The 12,655-nt window shown below is 50.4% G+C and overlaps 1 protein-coding gene across 2 annotated transcripts in view; it reads right to left on the bottom strand.

The window, feature by feature from the left end:
- LOC116534562 (NADPH--cytochrome P450 reductase) overlaps nt 1-12,655 on the bottom strand; it is a 104,109-nt gene that overhangs the window by 67,548 nt on the left and 23,906 nt on the right. The window contains exon 1 of one of the 2 annotated variants that reach the window (XM_032255001.1): nt 4,841-4,864. The exons of the other annotated variant lie outside the window; for it this stretch is intronic. The gene's annotated coding sequence lies outside the window, so the exon portion shown is untranslated. Of the gene's footprint in view, nt 1-4,840; nt 4,865-12,655 lie in introns of those variants that run through there. 2 annotated transcript variants of the gene reach the window in all.

Below are 12,655 nucleotides of genomic sequence, written 5' to 3'. Positions count from 1 at the left end.
GCCTCCCAAAGTGCTGGGATTACAGGCTTGAGCCACCGCGCCCGGCCGAGACATTTCTAAATTATGAAATTATGACATAAACCCCAAAAGCCATAAATGAAAATATTGAGAAATAATCTGGGCCAGGTGTGGTGGCTCACGCCTGTCCTCCCAGCACTTCAGGAGGCCGAGGCGGGAGGATCACTTGAGCCCAGGAGTTCAACACCAGCCTCGACAACATGGGGAAACACCGTCTTTACTAGAGACAAGGTTTCACCATGTTGGCCAGGCCAGTCTGAAACTCCTGACCTTAGGTGATCCATCTGCCTCAGCCTCCCAAAGAACTGGGATGACAGGTGTGAACCACCATGCCCAGCTGGCTTTCTATTGATGTCACCTCTGGTTTCTACTACACCCACTGGCAAGGAAGCTTCTCTTCTTGCCACATGGCCCCAACTAGTCTATAAACAACAACAACAAAATTAGCTGAGCCTTGTGAGCACCTGTAGTCTCAACTACTGGGGAGGCTGAGGCTGAAGTATTACCTGAGCCTGGGAAGTAGAGAAAAATCAAAACTCAGCCAGGCTCAGTGGTTTAGACCTGTAATCCCAGCACTTTGGAAGTCCAAGGCAGGAGGATCAGTTGAGCTCAGGAGTTTGAGACCAGCCTGGGTAACATGACAAAACCTCGTTTCTATTTTTAAAAATAAAACTGAATTAATAAAATTGAAAATATCAAAACTTGACATGTGACAAACAGCTACAAGTAAAGTCAAAAGACAAATGACAAACTAGGAGAAAATATTTGCAATTATATTTAAAGGACTAGTTTGCTTAATAAAGAACACAACTAATAAGAAAAAACTAATTCACACAAATTAGACAAAAGATATGAGTCATCAGTTCACATTAAAAGAAACACAAATGACTCTTAACTACATAAAAAGTGCTTCTACTGCATGGATAAAGAAATGCAAATGAAAATTTACCTGTGACCATGGCAAAATCCAAAAGTTGATGACACACAATTAGTGAAGCTGTGTGGAAATAGACTTGATACTTATTGTTGCTACATCCATGTTGGGATACCATCCAGCTATAAAAGCAAACAAGGGGCCGGCCGGGCGCAGTGGCTCATGCCTATAATCCCAGCACTTTGGGAGGCCAGGGCAGGCAGATCACCTGAGGTCAGGAGATGGAGACCAGCCTGGCCAACATGGTGAAACCCCGTCTCTACTAAAAATACAAAAATTAGCCAGGCATGATGGCACATGCCTGTAGCCTCAGCTACTGGAGAGGCTGAGACAGAAGAATCACTTGAACCTGGGAGACAGAGGTTGCAATGCGCTGAGATTGTGCCATTGCACTCCAGCCTGGGTGACAGAGCAAGACTCCCTCTCAAAGAAATAAAGACAAACAAAAAAGAGGCCGGCAGGGCAAGGTGGCTCACACCTGTAATCCCAACACTTTGGGAGACTGAGGCAGGTGGATTACTTGAGGTGAGGAGTTTGAGACCAGCCTGGCCAACATGGTGAAACCTCGTCTCTTAAAAATACAAAACATTAGCTGGGCGTGGTGGTGGGCACCTGTAATCCCAGCTAGTCGGGAGCCTGAGGCAGGACAATCACTTGAACCTGAGAGGCAGAGTCTGCAGTGAACCGAGATCGCACCACGGCAGTCCAGCCTGGGTGACACACAAAACTTCGTCTCACACAAACAAGCAAGGAAGCTCATTGCTTAAACAGAACAATCTCTGAGACATATTGATAAAAGATGTAAGGTTTGGAACAGCAGGTATAGAAAGTTACTGTTTGTGTCTTCTTGAACAATTGTGGTGGGAAGTGAGAGAAGATGTTACCTCTGGAGTCCCGCTGATGTGAGTTAGGTCATTTAAAACACAGCTCACCTCTCCTTCCCACACCCTTCCAACATAATTGTTATATATCTAATTTTTTTTTTTTTGAGACGAAGTCTCCCTTTGATGCCCAGGCTGGAGTGCAATGGCATGATCTTGGCTCACCGTAACCTCTGCCTCCTGGGTTCAAGCAATTCTCCTATGTCAAACTCCCTAGTAGCTGGGACAGTTACATGCCACCACACCTGGGTAATTTTTGTATATTTTTTTGAGATGGAGTTTCCCTCTCGTTGCACGGGCTAGAGTGTAGTGGCAGGATCTCAGCTCACCGCAACCTCCACCTCCCCTATTCAAGCAATTCTCCTGCCTCAGCCTCCCGAGTAGCTGGGATTACAGGTATGCGCCACCATGCCCAGCTAATTTTGTATTTTTAGTAGAGACAGGGTTTCTTCATGTTGGTCAGGCTGGTCTCGAACCCCTGACCTCAAGTGATCACTCCAACTCAGCCTCCCAAAGTGCTAGGATTATAGGCATGAGCTACCGCGCCCAGCTAATTTTTATATTTTTAGTAGAGACAGGTTTTCAGCATATTGGTCAGGCTGGTCTCAAACTTTTGACCTCAGGTGATTGGCCCGCCTCGGCATTCCAAAGTAAGGCCAACTCCTGAGGCCACGAGTTCAAGACCAGCCTGGGCAACACAGTGAGACTCTATCTCTACAAAAATTTTTTTTTAAAAATTACCCAGGCTGGGCACGGTGGCTCCTGCCTGTAACCCCAGCACTTTGGAGGCAGAGGCGTGCAGATCACCTGAGGTCAGCAGTTCGAGACCAGCCTAGCCAACATGGTGAAACCCCATCTCTGCTAAACAAATACAAAAATTAGCCGGGTGTGGTGGTGGGTGCCTGTAATCCCAGCTACTTGGGAGGCTGAGGCATGAGACTCGCTTGAACCCAGGGGGCAGAGGTTGCAGTGAGCCGAGATCGTGCCACTGCACTCCAGCCTGGATGAGAGAGTGAGACTCCATCTCAAAAAGAAAACAAATAAAAGCAGTGGAGCCGGGCATGGTGGCTCACGCCTATAATCCCAGCACTTTGGGAGGCCGAGGTGGGGAATTGTTTGAGGCCAGAAGTTCAAAACCAAACTGGGCATCAAAGCAAGACCCCATCTCTACAAAAAATAAAAAATTAGTCAGGTGTGGTGGCGCGTGCCTGTAGTCCTAGCTACTCAGGAGGCTGAGGTGGGAGGATCACTTGAGCCTGGAGGCTGAGGCTACAGTGAACTGTGATTGTGCCACTGCACTCCAGCCTGGACAACAGAGCCAGACTCTGTCTCTAAAAAAGAAAAACAAAAAAACAGAAAAGAAAAAGTGGCCGGGCACTGTGGCTCACGCCTGTAATCCCAGCACTTTGGGAGGCGAAGGTGGGTGGATCACCTGAGGTCAGGAGTTGGAGACCAGCCTGATAAACATGGAGAACCCTGTCTCTATTAAAAATACAAAATAAGCTGGGCATGGTGGCACATGCCTGTAATCCCAGCTACTCGGGAGGCTGAGGCAGGAGAATCTCTTGAACCTGGGAGGCGGATGTTGCGGTGAGCTGAGATTGTGCCATTGCACTCCAGCCTCAGCAACAAGAGTGACACTCCATCTCAAAAAAAAAGAAAAGAAAAAGTGGATCCCAGATTAACTTGGCACTGAGAGAAGCTGGATTGATCTCCCCCATGATGCTAGAGGGGTGTGGTTGATCCAATGAGGAGACACTCCCATTTCCCCGGAACTACAGATGTCACACCAGCTTCTGACACAGTGTCTCATGTGTGTCCAGTACCACATCATGGCCTTTGGACAGGACAGTTCATTTCCCTTGAGAGGTGCCCATGAGGGTGCAAAGTAAGTGAGTTGGCAGATTTCCTGGAACTACAGTGCTGGGATGACCTTACAGGGTCAGGGATGAGAACATCACCAAAGTGCAGAAGCGCAGACTCTCTCTCTGGATATCAGGGGCCAAATTCCAATCAGACAGAACCAAATGCATGGGCTTGGAAAGGTGTCTTTATTACGCTCCCTGGATAAAGTCGGTGGTGGCCAGGCATAGTGGCTCATGCCTGTAACCCAGCAATTTGTGAGGCTGAGGCAGGAGGATCACTTGAGGCCAAGAGTTCAAGACCGACCTGGACAACACAGTGACACCCCTTATTTCTCTCTCTCTCTTTTTTCTTTTTTTGAGATGGTGTCTTGCGCTGTCCAGGCTCGAGTACAGGGATATGATCTCAGCTCATTGTAATCCCCCCACCTCCCAGGTTCAAGTGATTCTCCTGTCTCATCCTCCCCAGTAGTTGAGATTACAGGCGCACACCACCATGCCCAGATAATTTTTGAATTTTGAGTAGAAATGGGGTTTCATCATGTTGGCCAGGCTGGTTTCGAACTCCTGACCTCAGGTGATCACCTGTCTCGGCCTCCCAAAGTGTTAGGATTACAGGCATGAGCCACTGCATTCAGCCAACCCCATTTCTGTGTTTAAAAAAAATAAAAACAAAAGATAAATTAAAATGAGATCAGAGAAACAGGAGGAGGCGGTTGCTGTCAAGTGCAAAGCCCTGAGGATGGTTGCCCCGCCCGGTTCTCTTCAATGCCCAGATAACTTCCCCAGACCTGCTTCCCTGCCTCTTTGCTGCCCCACACCCCCGGGTCCTCCTAACACGAAAGTTTAATGGTTTCAAAGAGGCAGCCCTGAAATGAGAAAGCAATACAAACCAGTGCTTCCATTCGTGTTGTGAAAAAAAAAAAAAAAAAAGAGAAAGGAAAGGAAATTAAATGAGAAAGCAAACACGACCTTTAGCTACAGCAGATCGGGTTTCCAGCCACCCGTGTGGCCACGGATGGGTCCTGGGCACAAGGACCCAGGCAGTTGCGTGAGGATGAAATGAGTTGACGTGGGCTGGTGCACGCAGCGGCTCTCAGCGCCCAGGAGGGCTTCTTTCTCCTTCCTACTCCCTGCATACTCACCCCCACTTCCCCGATTCCACTCCCATTCTTCGTTCCTCTCTGTTACGCAACCAGTTTCAACTCTTCTGGGTTTTCATGCTGGAGCCAGAGCGAGCTTCTAGGGAAATGAGAGGCTGTGTTCGGGGAGAGGGGGCTTTGGAAGCCATGTCCTTTCTCCCCTTCTTCCTCCCCATTCTCGTCCACATGCCAATGGGCCAGAACCTTTGCCCTGTGTCCCCAGCGTGATACAAGCCTCATGATTCTGTGCCCAAAATTACTTGGCTGCTGCGCCTGGCTGTTGCCAAGGCAACCAGCACCATTGTGCAAGGGCCAATGCAGAGAAGCCTGCCTGTTCAAACAGTGCTTAAAGGACACCTGCCTGTGCCTCTGACAGTCACTTAGCAGAAAAGGAATTTGATGAGAGCTGGTCCTTGGCCTCCAGGGGCTGGGAGTCTCCAGGCAGACTCATATCCCAGCACCTACTGGTCTAGTTCAGTGATTCTCAAACCAGAACAGCAGCCTCACCTGGGAACTTGTTGGAAATGTCAAATTAGGGCCGGGCGTGGTGGCTCAAGTCTGTAATCCCAGCACTTTGGGAAGCTGAACTGGGTGGATGCTTGAGCCCAGGAGTTTGAGACCAGCCTGGAGAACACGACAAGACCCGATCTCTGTAAAAAATTGGCCGGGAGAGCTGGGCATGGTGATTCAAGCCTATAATCCCAGCACTTTGGGAGGCTGAACTGGGCAGATAGCTTGAGCCCAGGAGTTTGAGACCCACCTGGAGAAAATGGTGAGACCCCATCTCTACAAAAATTAGCCAGGCGGGCTGGGCACGGTCACTCATGCCTAAAATCCCAGAACTTTGGGAGGTCGAGGCGAGCAGATCCTGAGGTCAAGAGATCAAGACCATCCTGGCCAACACTGATGAAACCCCATCTCCACTGAAAATACAGAAATTAGCCAGGCACAATAGTGTACACCTGTGGTCCCAGCTACTCAGGCGCTTCAAGTGGGAGTATTACTTGAGCCTGGAAGGTTGAAGCTGCAGTGAACTATGGTTGTGTCACCGTACTCCAGCTTGGGTGACACAGCAAGATCCTGTCTCAAAAAAAGGGGGAGAGAGGGAGGGAAAGACAGAGAAAAATGACTGCCAAGTTTCAGGCCCCTTTCCAAATGGATTGAACTCTAGGGGTGGGGCCCTGCCATCTGTGGCTTAACAAGCTCTCCAGGTGATGCTGATACAGGCTGAAAATTGAGAACCACAGATCTGTTCTTTTCCTTTTTTTTTTTCCACTGGAGACATGGTCTCCCAGGCTGAAGTGCAGTGGTGCAATCATAGCTCACTGCAGCCTCCATCTCCTGGGCTCAAGCAAATCCTCCCACTTCAGCCTCCTGAGTAGCTGGGACTATAGGCTCACACCACCTCCATCAGCTACTTTTTCTGTAAAGACAGCATCTCACTATGTTGCCCAGGCTGGTCTTGAACTCCTGGGCTCAAGCGATCCTCCTGCCTCAGCCTCCCAAATAGGTGCACACTACCATACCTGGCTAAGTTTTTTTATTTTCTGTAGAGACTGGGTCTTGCTCTGTTGCCCAGGCTGGTCTCGAAGTCCTGGGCTTAAGCGATCCTCCTCTCTTGTTCTCCCAAAGTGCTGGGAGTACAGGCGTGAGCCACCGCGCCTAGCCCTAAACCCTAGTCTTGAGATCTCACCGACATGCCAGGTTGATCTCCTTCCACATTTCTGCCCCCACAGACTCTCAGGGTCTCATCCCATAAAACATATGCCTGAACGCCTCACTCCTTCCCACAATTTTTTTTTCATTGAGACAGAATATCACTCTGTCGCCCAGGCTGGAGTGCGGTGGTGCAATCTCGGCTCACTGCAACTCCCTGCCTCCCAGGATCAAGCAATTCTCCTGCCTCAGTCTCCTGAGTAGCTGGGATTACAGGCACGCCACTGCGCCTGGCTAATTTTTGTATTTTTAGTAGAGACAGAGTTTTGCCATGTTGGCTACACTGATCTTGCAATCCTGACCTCAGGTAATCTGCTGGCCTCTGCTTTCCAAAGTGCTGGGATTACAGGCGTGAGCCGCAGTGTCCAGCCCCTTCTCACAATTTGGGATCTCCTTTTTTTTGCATACATACCTCGACTAGGAGCTCCTGACCTATTTAGGCAGTGCATGGGCTTATGAAATCTCCCACTGGTTTAAGTTTCCCTTTGAGTGAGCTGAAATATATCCTCATGTAAATCCACGATTTATCATATGCTTGTCTAATTCCCCATAACAGAGATTATAGGCTTATTTCATTTTATTTTGGGGATGGAGTCTCACTTTGTTGACCAGGCTGGAGTGCAATGACACGATCTCAGCTTGCTGTAGCCTCCATCTCCCAGGTTCAAGTAATTTTCGTCCCTCAGCCTCCTGAGTAGCTGGGATCACAGGTGTGTGCCATCACACCCAGCTAATTTCTACATTTTTAGTAGAGATGGGGTTTCAGCTGGTCTTGAACTCCTGACCTCAGGTGATTGGCCCACCTTGGGCTCCCAAAGTTCTGGGATTACAGGCATGAACCGCTGCGCCCGACCACAGGATTATTGTTAAAGTATGACAGGAAGGAGGAATATCTCTGCTATCCATCTCCTCTGCAGGTAGACAAAGCAGGTTAGGCTGGGTGCAGTGGCTCATGCCTGTAATCCCAGCACTTTGGGAGGCCGAAGAGGGAGGATCACTCAGGGCCAAGAGTTCAAGACCAGCCTGGACAACAAGGCAGATCCCATCTCTACAAATAATTTAAAAAAAAATTTTAAAGGCCAGGTGCATGGCTCGTGCCTGCAATCCCAACACTTTAGGAGGCAGAGGTGGGAGGATCACTTGAGGTCAGGAGTTCAAGACAAGCCTGGGCAACAGAGTGAGACCCCATGTGTACAGTTTTTTTTGTTTTTTTGTTTTTGTTTTTTTTTGAAATGGAGTCTCACTCTGTGGCCCAGGCTGGAGTGCAATGGTGAAATCTTGGATCACCACAAACTCCAGCTCCTGGGTTCAAGCAATTCTCCTGCCTCAGCTTCCTGAGTAACTAAGATGACAGGCATGTGCCACCTTGCATGGCTATTTTTTTTTTTTTTTTTTTGAGACAGAGTCTCGATCTGTCACCCAGGCTGGAGTGCAGTGGCGCAATCTCAGCTCACTGCAACCTCTGCCTCCCAGATTCAAGTGATTCTCCTGCCTCCCAAGTAGCTGGGACTACAGGCATGTGCCACCATGCCCAGCTGCTTTTTTATATTTTTAGCAGTGTTATAAGTAGAATTTTCAATGCTGCAAAAGAAGTAGCACTTGGATATAAATTTCCTCAGCAACGCCATTTACTTCTATACAAGGGTGCGGCTCACAGATGGAACAATGGCAAGTGCACATTTGGACAAGGAAGGGAAGGGGTACTTATGCCTGACGGGGGTCGCCCCTACTGCTGTGTCGTTCCCCTATTGGCTACGGTTAGAACGCACAGGCTAGACTAATCCTCATTGGCTATTTTAAAGAGAGCAGGGGTCCGAGCTGGAGTGGCAAGATGGGTGCTGTGGTGGGAAGGACGGTTATGAGCGGGTCAGAGCAGGTAGCCGGGAGTGACCTAGGTCAAAGAAGGGGACCGGAGCAGGTGACAGAAGCAGGTGACTGGGATGAATCAAGACGGAGCCGGGGGCCGGGGGAACACATGTTAACTACTGATTAGAACCGGTGGAGAAGGTTGTTTACTGAAACTACAAGAAAGTTAAACTTTAAAATAGAGAATTAAAGAATAAGAGAGCTGAACATACTGACATACTGATTCTTTGAAGAGAAACTTGGGATTCACTATATCTAACAGTAGAGATGGGGTTTCACCATGTTGGCCAGGATGGTCTCAATCTCTTGACCTTAGGTGATCTGCCTGCCTCGTCCTCCCAAAGTGCTGGGATTACAGGCGTGAGCCACTGTGCCTAATTTTTGTATTTTTAGTAGAGATGGGGTTTTACCATGTTGCACAGGCTGGTCTCAACCTCCTGACCTCAGGTGATCCACTTGCCTTAACTGATCACCTGGGCTGGGGTTACAGGCTGTGAGCCACCACACCCGGCTAGGGGAGACTTTTTGTCCCAGAGGCAGCTCTTGAGCTCTCAGGGCCTTAGAGAAACACTGCTTCTGCTGTTGGGGGTGTGCAGCTGGTATCCCACAAAGGAAGAAACTTAATCAGGCCCCTTATGTAGATCCTTGGGGACAATGACGGGATTATTTTAATTGTGTTGGCAATGTTGGTTCTGGCAAGTGTGGCAAGAGAGAAATATAATGCCTTAGCTCAAAAAAGAAAAAAACAACACCTGGCCTCATTCTGCAGAACATGTTTTTCAAGAGGGATTAGTGTTTTGCATAGAAGGAAGGAGCCTCAGAAACTATCCATTTTTGCTTGGGCTACCAGAGGGGACATGGCTGTCTGTACCCTCTGTTTGAAGAGGATGTCTTTTTCTTTTTTTTTTTTTTTTGAGACGGAGTTTCGCTCTTGTTACCCAGGCTGGAGTGCAATGGCGCGATCTCGGCTCACCGCAACCCCGTCTCTACTAAAAATACAAAAAATTAGCTGGGCATGGTGGCGCGTGCCTGTAATCCCAGCTACTTTTTGTATTTTTAGTAGAGACGGGGTTTCACCGTGTTGACCAGGATGGTCTCGATCTCTTGACCTCGTGATCCACCTGCCTCGGCCTCCCAAAGTGCTGGGATTACAGGCGTGAGCCACCGCGCCCGGCCGGACGTCTTTTTTTTTATGGTTCTCTTCCTCCTCCCTTTTTATTTAAATTTTTGTGTTCTTATTTTTATTTTTTTATTTTATTTGAGACGGAGTCTTGCTCTGTTGCTCAGGCTGGAGTGCAGTGGTGCGATCTCAGCTCACTGCAACCCCTGTCTCCCGTGTCTAAGCCATTCTCCTGCCTCAGCCTCCTGAGTAGCTGGGATTACAGATGCCCACCATCACATCCGGCTAAGTTTTGTATTTTTAGTAGAGACGGGGTTTCACCATGTTGGCCAGGCTGGTCTTGAACTCCTGACCTCAGGTGATCCTCCCACCTCGGCCTCCCAAAGTGTTGAGATTAGAGGCGTGAGCCACCGTGCCCAGCCTATTTTTTATTTTTTTTTAGAGACAGGGGTTTCTGTCATCCAGACTGGAGTATAGTGGCATGATCATAGATAGCTCACTGCAGCCTCAACCTCCTGGGCTCAAGAGATCCTAATGCCTCAACCTCCCAAAGTGCTGGGATTACCGACGTGAGCCACCCAGGAATGTTTTTACAAGCATTTCCATCTTGCAGGGGGTCCTGGAAGCACAGAACTGGAGAAATAATTACGGTGGTTCTCCGGGGACTCACTCCCAGTCCCTACAGCAGGGCGAATCTTCCCAGGCCCCACTGGAATCATGTAGGAAGCATAGGCCTCAGTGAGCCAGCTGTGTGCTCCGCCAGCTCTGAGGCCTTGGCCCCTCCGCTGCCCTTCCTTCCGCTGATAATACCCGCCTGGCTGCCTCTCTGTGCTCCACAAGGCCCTGGAAAATCCCCAAAGTCGCCAGCCCTTGGCCATGGGTGCTTAGGGCCAGAAATCAGAAATGGCTGCAGGAGGCCAGGCACAGTGGCTCACGCCTATAATCCCAGCACTTTGGGAGGCCGAGGCAGGTGGATCACGAGGTCAGGAGATCGAGACCATCCTGGCTGACATGGTGAAACTCCGTCTCTATTAAAAATACAAAAATTAGCCAGGCGTGGTGGCAGACACCTGTAATCCCAGCTACTCAGGAGGCTGAGGCAGAATTGCTCGAACCTGGGAGGCAGAGGTTGCAGTGAGCCAAAATCACGCCACTGCACTGCAACCTGGCGGCAGAAGAAGACTCTGTCTCAAAAAAAAAAAAAAAAATGGCTGCAGGGTGGGATGAGGGTGGGAGCAGGTGGGGTGCAAGGTGACAACACAGGGGCGCCAACACCCAGTCCCCCCACAGACTTAAAGCAGAGGCAGTCAGCATGGAGGAAACTTCCAGATCATCACACCAGCATCCTCATGTTACAGATGCGAACACTCAGTCCAAAGAGGTTGAAGCATGTGTGCAAAGTCAACAGGAAAACAGCAGCAACGCTGGGACTAGGGTCCCTGGTTCGGATCCCTCTTCAGGTTTTGTCCCTGTGACGCCACCCAGGCCTTGGCACAGTTGAGGGGGCAGGACCTGCACCAGCTCACGCCTCTTCCCCACTTCCGGTCTGGGACAGGTAAGAGGGCACGGCCATGCCCGGTCCATGCTGGGCCCTATCTCCAAGGCTCGGAGCTGGTGCCATTCTGCCCCCAGCTGCACTTCAGAGCTCTGCTCCAGCCGACCCACAGCATACAGCCAGCCTGCTCTCTGCCCTTCTTCCCTGGAGCCATTTGGAAGGACAAGGAGGGTGGGGCAGCAGGACCACCACCTCCTAGGGCTCCGCTTCGGCCCCCATGCCCCCATCCTGCCCTGTCCCCATGCTGGGGTGCACTCACCTGGGCGGCTGGGGCTGTGGGCGCCGCAGGCAGGGCTGAGTGGCCATGGCAGGTCCTGAGGGTTGTCTTGGCTTCCCTGGGCTTGAGCCTCTTTATGGACCAGAGAGGCGTGGCGTGAGGGATTGGGGTATAGCTCATGATAGCTGCACCTGAGAAATGCCCCACCCTGAGTGCCCCTGCCAGGCACCAAAGGCAGCAGCTGGGGCCCTTCTAGCTCTGGGACAGCCTCTGCGCTGACCAAGGCCCTTCCCTCCCCACAAAAATGAACAGAAGCCATGGGGCTGGGCAGGGGCCTGGGAGTGAGGCTCATTAGGTACCAATGACCTCTCCAGCTCCCTTTAATCCTCTCTTCAATGCTCAGGCCCCTGCCCGAGGAGCAGGGACCTCTGGAGCCAGCCAGACCTGACCATGGCCAGTTACCCTGAAGCCTCAAACAAGTGAGGCTCCTCCCAGTCTTGGTTTCTTCATCTCTAAACTATAAATCGTAAGAATAGGCCTGTAGCCCGGCGCGGGGGCTCACGCCTGTAATCCCAACACTTTGGGAGGCCGAGGCAGGCAAATCACCTGAGGCTGGGAGTTTGAGAACAGCCTGACAAACATGGAGAAACCTCGTCTCTACTAAAAATATAAAATTAGCCAGGTGTGGTGGCGCATGCCTGTAATCCCAGCTACTCAGGAGGCTGAGACAAGAGAATCGCTTAAACCTGGGAGGTGCAGGTTGCGGTGAGCCGAGATGGCACCACGGCACTCCAGCCTGGGCAACAAGGGTGAAACTCCATTTAAAAAAAAAAAAGAATAGGCCTGCTGTGGTGGTTTGGGAGGTCGAATGCGGGAAGATCGCTTGAGCTCAGGAGTTCAAGACCAGCCTGGGCAACACAGTGAGGCCCTGTATCTTCAACAAATAAAAAATTAGCTGGTCATGGTGGTGAACTCCTGTGGTCCCAGCTACTTGGGAGATGGAGGTGGGAGAACTGCTTGAGCATGGGGGTCGGAGGCTGCAGTGAGCTATGACTGCACCACTGCACTTCGGCCTGGGCTACAGAGTGATGCCCTGTCTCAAAAAAGAATCTATCGGGCTGGGCGCGGCGGCTCACACCTGTAATCCCAGCACTTTGGCAGGTCGAGGCAGGCTGATGGATCATCAGGAGATCCATCTCAGGTCAGGAGATCGAGATCATCCTGGCTAACACAATGAAACCCCATCTCTACTAAAAATACAAAAAACTAGCCAAGTGTGGTGGCACGTGCCTGTAGTCCAGCTACTCAGGAGGCTGAGGCAGGAGAATCACTTGAACCCGGGAG

Source organism: Sapajus apella, unplaced genomic scaffold, assembly GCF_009761245.1.
Source record: "Sapajus apella isolate SASKATOON/1434 unplaced genomic scaffold, GSC_monkey_1.0 scaffold88, whole genome shotgun sequence".
Taxonomy (NCBI): Eukaryota; Metazoa; Chordata; class Mammalia; order Primates; family Cebidae; genus Sapajus; species Sapajus apella.
Note: the sequence above shows the minus strand (reverse complement) of the source record. Positions and strands in the feature narration are given on the sequence as shown.